This window comes from Lolium perenne, chromosome 5, assembly GCF_019359855.2.
Source record: "Lolium perenne isolate Kyuss_39 chromosome 5, Kyuss_2.0, whole genome shotgun sequence".
Lineage (NCBI taxonomy): Eukaryota > Viridiplantae > Streptophyta > Magnoliopsida > Poales > Poaceae > Lolium > Lolium perenne.
This window is the reverse complement of record NC_067248.2, coordinates 179,478,130-179,487,019: the sequence shown is the minus strand read 5'-3', so window position 1 is coordinate 179,487,019 and position 8,890 is coordinate 179,478,130. Positions and strand designations below refer to the sequence as shown.

The 8,890-nt window shown below is 48.2% G+C and overlaps 1 pseudogene; it reads left to right on the top strand.

Moving 5' to 3' along the window:
- The first annotated feature begins 2,902 nt into the window (after positions 1 to 2,902).
- On the top strand, positions 2,903 to 8,616 carry LOC127303801 (uncharacterized; annotated as a pseudogene).
- The last annotated feature ends 274 nt before the right edge of the window (positions 8,617 to 8,890 follow it).

Sequence of the window (8,890 nt, the reverse complement as noted above, 5' to 3'; positions counted from 1 at the left end):
ACAAGAAATCTGTTTCTGCGCAGTAATCCAAATCTAGTATTGACTTTACTATCAAAGACTTTACTTGGCACAACAATGCAATAAAATAAAGATAAGGAGAGGTTGCTACAATATTAACAACTTTCAAGACTCAAATATAAAACAAAGGTACTGTAGTAAAATGATGGGTTGTCTCCCATAAGCGCTTTTCTTTAACGCCTTTCAGCTAGGCGCAGAAAGTGTGAATCAAGTATTATCAAGAGATGAAGCATCGACAGAGGAGTTTGGAGTTTTCTCAACTATACATGTTATCTTATCTATGTAAGTTTCAGAGGCTCCTTTTTCATTACTCTTAGGCTTGCTATTCTCATCAAACAAATTTTCAGGAACAAGCCAACCATAGTTATTTTCTAGAGCTTCATGCATTCCTAGGAGCTTGCTAGGTATTGGTACTTTAATTTCCCCTCCATCATTAACATTATTGGTGTACTTTATTCTATCAATGTCCATCTTTTCAAGGGTACTAGCAAAGTTAGTGTAAGAACCAAGCATCTTATATTTAATAAAGACTTTTCTAGCCTCTCTTGCTACACCACCAAATTCTTTAAGAAGGGTTTCTAAGACAAAATCTTTCTTTTCCCCTTCCTCCATATCAGAGAGTGTAAGAAACATATGCTGAATTATAGGATTGAGATTAACAAATTTAGTCTCCAACATGTGTACTAAAGAGGCAGCAGCAATTTCATAAGTAGGAGCAAGTTCTACCAAGTGTCTATCTTCAAAATCTTCAGCTATACTAACATGAGTGAAAAAATCTTCTATATTATCTCTTCCAATTATAGACCCTCGGCCTACCGGTATGTCTTTTAGAGTGTACTTAGGAGGAAACATGATGAAATAAACAAAAGGTAAATAAAGTAAATGCAAGTAACTAATTTTTTGTGTGTTTTTTAATGTAGAGAACAAGACAGTAAATAAAGTAAAGCTAGCAACTAATTTTTTTGTGTTTTTGATTTAGTGCAGCAAACAAAGTAGTAAATAAAATAAAGTAAAGCAAGACAAAAACAAAGTAAAGAGATTGGAAGTGGAGACTCCCCTTGCAGCGTGTCTTGATCTCCCCGGCAACAGCGCCAGAAATTTAGCTTGATACGCGTAAAGCACACGTCCGTTGGGAACCCCAAGTGGAAGGTATGATGCGTATAGAAGCAAGTTTCCCTCAGTAAGAAACCAAGGTTTATCGAACCAGTAGGAGCTAAGAAGCACGTTGAAGGTTGATGGCGGCGAAATGTAGTGCGGCGCAACACCAGGGATTCCGGCGCCAACGTGGAACCTGCACAACACAATCAAAGTACTTTGCCCCAACGTAACAGTGAGGTTGTCAATCTCACCGGCTTGCTGTAACAAAGGATTAAACGTATTGTGTGGAAGATGATGGTTGTTTGCGAAGAACAGTAAAGAACAATTGCAGTAGATTGTATTTCAGATGTAAAGAATGGACCGGGGTCCACAGTTCACTAGTGGTGTCTCTCCCATAAGATAAATAGCATGTTGGGTGAACGAATTACAGTTGGGCAATTGACAAATAAAGAAGGCATAACAATGCACATACATATATCATGATGAGTACTATGAGATTTAATCAGGGCATTACGACAAAGTATATAGACCGCTATCCAGCATGCATTTATGCCTAAATAGTCCACTTTCAGGTTATCATCCGAACCCCTTCCGGTATTAAGTTGCAAGCAACAGACAATTGCATTAAGTATGGTACGTAATGTAATCAACACAAATATCCTTAGGCAAAGCATCGATGTTTTATCCCTAGTGGCAACAACACATCCACAACCTTAGAACTTTCTGTCACTGTCCCAGATTCAATGGAGGCATGAACCCACTATCGAGCATAAATACTCCCTCTTGGAGTTACAAGTATCAACTTGGCCAGAGCCTCTACTAGCAACGGAGAGCATGCAAGAACATAAACAACATATATGATAGATTGATAATCAACTTGACATAGTATTCAATATTGATCGGATCCCAACAAACACAACATGTAGCATTACAAATAGATGATCTTGATCATGATAGGCAGCTCACAAGATCTAACATGATAGCACAATGAGGAGAAGACGACCATCTAGCTACTGCTATGGACCCATAGTCCAGGGGTGAACTACTCACACATCGATCCGGAGGCGATCATGGCGATGAAGAGCCCTCCGGGAGATGATTCCCCTCTCCGGCAGGGTGCCGGAGGCGATCTCCTGAATCCCCCGAGATGGGATTGGCGGCGGCGGCGTCTCTGGAAGGTTTTCCGTATCGTGGCTCTCGGTACTAGGGGGTTTCGCGACGAAGGCTTTAAGTAGGCGAAGAGGTAGGTCAGGGGGCGCCACGAGGGACCCACACAACAGGGCCGCGCGGCCAGGACCTGGGCCGCGCCGCCCTAGTGTGGCGTCGCCTCGCGGCCCCACTTCGTATCTCCCTCGGTCTTCTGGAAGCTTCGTGGAAAAATAAGCCCCTGGGCGTTGATTTCGTCCAATTCCGAGAATATTTCCTTACTAGGATTTCTGAAACCAAAAACAGCAGAAAACAACAACTGGCTCTTCGGCATCTCGTCAATAGGTTAGTGCCGGAAAATGCATAATAATGACATATAATGTGTATAAAACATGTGAGTATCATCATAAAAGTAGCATGGAACATAAGAAATTATAGATACGTTTGAGACGTATCAGGAACCAATACTGGCGCACGTACTCCGTACCACTCCCGTCCGGCGCGACACATCTCCGAGTCGAGCGAGGCAATTAAGGATGCAAGCAGCCAACCCCTTTCGGTCCGACCCAACAAGGCAGGCTTCCAGGAATCGTCTTCCAGAGAAAAGAGGTATCTCGAGATAGCAAGGTAGGGCTAAACAATGGCGACCTCGTCCGAGGGATGGCAAGAGGGGAAGGCGCCGGCCGAGGGGGAGAAGGCGAAGACCACTGCACCGAAGAAGAAGATGGTGAGGTTCACGCAGCAGCAGATCGACGCCTGCATCGCCAACGGGGAGCCGACGCTACCGTGCGAGAACACCAGGCCCGTGCTCACGGAATCCTTCACTAAGGATTTCCTGGACAAGCTGCCGCAGCACCTCCTGGACGCCCTCGCCAGGATAGACGCCGACAGGCAAACGAGGAAAGCCAAGAGGACTGCTCTGCAGGAAGGACTCCGCAAGGAGCATCAGGATATCCTAGAGCAGTACTACAGCAAGGGCTACGCTGAGTATCTGATTGACGTCGACGACGAAGAAGAAGAAGACGCGGAACAAGCGGCGGCGGCTCGGGCTTCTCATCCTGGCCGGAGAAGGTTCCGGCGAGGGGTCGTCAAGCAGGCAGGACGAACTAAGAAGCCCAACTGAAATCAATTACTCCCTCTGTCACGCCTGATGCAGAGTCAAGCAAGACGTAAAGACAAAGTGCGCCTTCGATGTCGTGTGGGCGAAGGCGCAAGTGGGTGGGCGTGAGTCCCTGTCAGGTGGGGCCTGCGGGCGTTGGCGTGGGTGTGTGCCCAGCCTATATGAGCTAGAGGTTGTAACCGGAAAAAGGCATGGAATGAATGACTGAAAACAAGCCATGTTGCTTGCGCTATCTTCTCTCCTTTCTTCTCTGTGTTCCCATCTTGATCCAAGGCTGTTCTAGGGTTAGCTCACGTCCTGATCCTCACCAGGGCAAGGGGTAGTTACAGTGGTATCAGATTCCAGATCGGTTCCGGGAATTCGCTGGTTGAGTGCAGCCGCGATTTCGGCAATTGAGCGGTCAAATTGCCTGGTGGAGGGGTGGATTTTGCTTGTTCTTCGATCTCGGTCGATTTACGAGTGAGATCCTATAATTCCCGATACTGGTTCGCTTGATCTACGAAGGCCAGCACCACGGCGCCCGCTAAACCGTCCCCGCAGACCCAGTTCGTGTTGGCGGCAATGGGAGAAGCAGGAGAGCGCACGGAGGCGGCGCTGGCGGCGATTCGAGAGAGCTTGGACCTCGTCCATGTTCAGATGGGCTCTCTAGACGCGCGGATGGGGCTGCTGGACACCGCGTACCAGCAGGTGGCGTCGCAGATGGATCTCCACTCGCGCGCCGTGTCGGAGCACACGCGCATGATGGATTCTATGGAGCAGCGTCAGGATTCGTTGGCCCAACACATGGCGGCCATGGCGGAGGCGGTGGCGCGGCTCGGCAACAATAGACCCCTGTACAGCGAGGGGGACGATGAGGAGGTCCATGTGGTGCACCCGCATGGCAAGGCGGTGGTGACGGGAGGCAGTCGGGGAGCGCCTACCGGTGCAAGTTCGCGACCCTCCACTTCGGCAACTCGGCCTCCAGATTCGGGCGGTCCGACAGGCGGCGGTGAGACGGGACGCTCCGGTGAGCACCAGGGCAAGGTACCGCTGAAAATCCATTTTCCCTCATTCAGTGGTGAGTTTCCCCGCATCTGGCGAGACAAATGCCTTGATTACTTCAGAGTTTGCAATGTGCACCCAACTATGTGGCTTACGGCGGCAACCATGCATTTGGAGGGGAATGCCGCTCATTGGTACCAGGCTTATAAATTGAAGCATACAGTTCAGGGTTGGCCGGATTTCATTTCTGCGGTTGAGGCTAAGTTCGGTATTCATGATCACCGGATGTTTATGGATGAACTGTTGGCACTGAAACAAACTGGGACAGTGGATGAGTACAGTTTGAAATTCCAGGAATTAGTGTACAAAATCTCCGGGCACAACCCACATTATGATGAGACTCTCTTCGTCTCTCAATACTTGAAGGGACTGAAAAATGAGATCAGACTACCGGTGGCTTCACAAATCCGGAGTCGTTGGACAGAGCTATTCTGCTGGCACATTTGCAGCAAGATCTCCAAGCCAAGAGCAAACCATGGGCACACAAATCTCTGTCTCACTCTAAAGCAGAGCAGCCGGCACAGCGCCAGGAAAGTGCTAAGGCAGCAGTCAAACTGGGTGGTGGCTCTCTTTGGAAAGACAGACAGCTTCGTGAATGGAGACGCGCAAATGGCGAATGTTATCATTGTGGTGAAAAATATAGTCCAACTCACAAGTGTGCCCAGAGAGCTGAATTGCATGCGCTGACCACTGAAACGGACACCTCTGCCCACATTGCTGAAGAAGTACTGGAGTTGCTGGAACTGCAGGACATTGCTAATGCTCAGGAGCTCTCACTGTCTCTGAACGCAATCTTAGGTTCTCACGGAGATGGCACTATCAGGATAAGGGCGTTAGTGGACAATCAGGTCATGCTCTTACTGGTGGATTCAGGCAGCAGTAACACCTTCATCAGTGATAAATTTGTCCAGCGAATAAACTGTGAAACGGTGCTGATTCCTGCTGTCTCTGTGAAGGTGGCCAGTGGGGATGTACTTCAATGTGATCGCATGGTTCCTCAGTTATCTTGGTGGGCTCAGGGACACACTTTTGAAACCGACATGCGAGTTCTTCCGCTGGGTGCATACGATGCCATTTTGGGAGTCGATTGGCTGAAACAATGTGGAGAAATGAGGTGCAGTTGGGTCACCAAAACCCTGAAGTTCGATCACAAAGGCAAAGAGATCACACTCCGGGGCATTCCAATAAAAGAACAAGGTCCATTAAATGAGGTACCAGTCGAACAGTTGTGGAAATGGTCTACAGGCAATGATGTGTGGGCTGTAGCAGTGTTGACACATGACATGGTGTTTGCAGCTACCGAAGGAGTCCCTGCTGAGATACAAGCTGTGCTCGAGTGATATAAGCCAGTGTTTGCAGAATCTTCAGAGTTACCCCCACATAGGGAGTACGACCATGCCATTGCTCTGCAACCAAATGCAGTGCCGGTTAATGCGCGACCTTACAGATATTCCCCTCTCCACAAGGATGAAACTGAAAGACAAATCAGAAACATGCTGAAATCTGGCATAATTGTGCCCAGCATGAGCCCATTTGCTTCTCCGGTGCTGTTGGTCCTCAAAAAAGATGGAGAGTGGAGGTTCTGCATTGACTATCGGAGGCTGAATGAGCTCACCATCAAAAACACATTTCCCATGCCAGTCATTGATGAGCTGCTCGACGAATTGGTTGGTGCCAAATACTTCTCCAAGTTGGACCTTCGTTCCGGCTACCACCAAATTCGCATGAAACCAGAGGACGAAGCAAAGACTGCCTTCAAAACACATCAAGGTCATTATCAATTCAGAGTAATGCCTTTTGGATTGTCGAATGCTCCTGCAACATTTCAGTGTGTCATGAATTCTATCCTCAACCCTTGTCTCAGGAAATTTGTGTTGGTATTTATGGATGACATCCTCATTTACAGCCCAACTTTAGTTGACCATGCAAAGCATCTAGCAACGGTATTCCAAATTCTGCAAGACAATGAGTTCTATGTCAAACCCTCGAAATGTTCTTTTGCACAAAGTGAGCTTGAGTACCTGGGTCACATTGTGTCAGCACAAGGCGTAGCCACAGATCCCAAAAAAACTCAGGCTATGTAAGATTCGCCGCGACCTACTAATGTGACTGAACTTAGAGGTTTCTTGGGGCTTACCGGATATTACAGGAATTTTGTGAAGGGATATGGCATTCTGGCTCGCCCTCTCACTAATTTACTCAAGCATAAAGCCAAGTTTGATTGGACTCCGGAGGTGGACACTGCATTTCGGCACCTGAAAGAGGCGATGATAACAACCCCGGTGCTGGCACTGCCAGATTTCCAGAAGCAATTCGTGGTAGAAACAGATGCTTGCGATTCAGGAGTCGGAGCAGTACTTATGCAGGAGGGTCACCCAATTTCATTCTTGAGCAAACCATTAAGTGTACAGCATAAGTCCCTATCCATATATGAGAAGGAGTTCCTAGCCCTGATTATGGCAGTAGAACGGTGGAGGCCATACTTACAACGAGGTGAATTCGTTATCAAAACTGACCACCACAGCCTCACATATCTGGATGAACAGACCCTCCAGTCTCCGATGCAGCACAAAGCAATGGCGCGCATGATGGGACTGCAATTCAAAATCAGTTACAAAAAGGGAGCTGAAAACTCTGCAGCTGATGCTCTGTCTAGAGTGGGCCAAGTGTTCCAACTACAGGCCATCTCTGAGGTGAGACCAATCTGGTTCCAGGAGGTGATTAACTCCTATGTTACTGATCCAGTAGCACAGGAGAAGCTGCAGAAGCTGGCACTTCACAGTCCAGATGAGCAGGGATATGAACTGCAACAAGGGCTAATCAAAGTGCATGGCAAGATATGGGTAGGCGCTAACTCAGCATTGCAGACAAAACTTATTCATGCTTTTCACAACACTGCAGTGGGAGGACATTCTGGGGTTCTACCTACCTACACCAGACTTAAGCGGCTGTTTTCCTGGCATGGCATGAAAACAGGGGTGGAGGACTATGTGAAACAATGTTCAGTTTGTCAATAGGCCAAGCACAGCCTCAGTAAACCAGCCGGTCTTTTACAGCCCCTGCCCATTCCTGCAGGCATATGGCGTGAGCTGACCATGGACTTTGTAGAGGGGCTTCCCTTGTCTGCAGGTAAAAATGTGATCATGGTTGTGGTGGATCGCCTAACCAAATATGCCCACCTGGTACCTCTCAAGCATCCATACAAGGCTGATGGGGTAGCGCAGGCATTTCTGGATTCAGTGGTGAAACTTCACGGAGTGCCCTTGTCCATAGTCTCTGACAGAGATCCGGTGTTCCTTAGTAAATTGTGGAAGGAGCTGTTCTCAACAATGGGTACTAAGTTGAAATTCACAACAGCATACCACCCACAGACAGATGGTCAGAGTGAGCGGGTAAATCAGTGCATTGAGATGTTCTTACGATGCTACGTCCATGACACACCCACTCTCTGGCGTAAATGGCTACCTCTTGCCGAGTTTTGGTATAATTCAACCTATCACTCAGCTATAGGCTCCTCTCCATTCAAGGCTCTGTACGGGTGTGAACCAAATCTTGGTCTGATGCCGGTCATGGAAGAAGACAACATGTCTCAGGCAGCCCTGATGCTGCGAGATCGCAAGGAACAAATGGATATTCTGAAGCTTCACTTGGCAAATGCACAGAACCGTATGAAAATGCAGGCGGATCGCAACAGGACAGATAAGGAGTACTCGGTGGGAGACAATGTGTATTTGCGACTCCAACCTCATGCTCAGTCCTCAGTGGTGAACAGGCCTTGTCAGAAATTGGCTTTCAAATATTTCGGACCCTATGAAATTTTGGAGAAAGTTGGGACAAGAGCCTATCGTCTGAAATTACCACCGAAGAGCGAGGTTCATCGGGTGTTCCATGTCTCTCAGCTCAAAGAATTTATTCCTGATCACACACCTGTGTTCCATGACATTGATAAATTCGCAAAGCTGGATAGCATTGACACTTTTCCTGAAGTTATTCTGGAGAGGAGGCTCGTGAAGAAAGGTGGAACAGCCATTCCGCAAGGCTTAATCAAGTGGCGCAACATTGATGCTGCAGCTGCTACTTGGGAGGACCTCACTGTGCTGAAGGATCGCTTTCCAGATTTCAGTGCTTGGGGACAAGCACCGTCTCAAGAGGGGGCGACTGTCACGCCTGATGCAGAGTCAAGCAAGACGTAAAGACAAAGTGCGCCTTCGATGTCGTGTGGGCGAAGGCGCAAGTGGGTGGGCGTGAGTCCCTGTCAGGTGGGGCCTGCGGGCGTTGGCGTGGGTGTGTGCCCAGCCTATATGAGCTGGAGGTTGTAACCGGAAAAAGGCATGGAATGAATGACTGAAAACAAGCCGTGTTGCTTGCGCTATCTTCTCGCCTTTCTTCTCTGTGTTCCCATCTTGATCCAAGGCTGTTCTAGGGTTAGCTCACGTCCTGATCCTCACCAGGGCAAGGGGTAGTTAC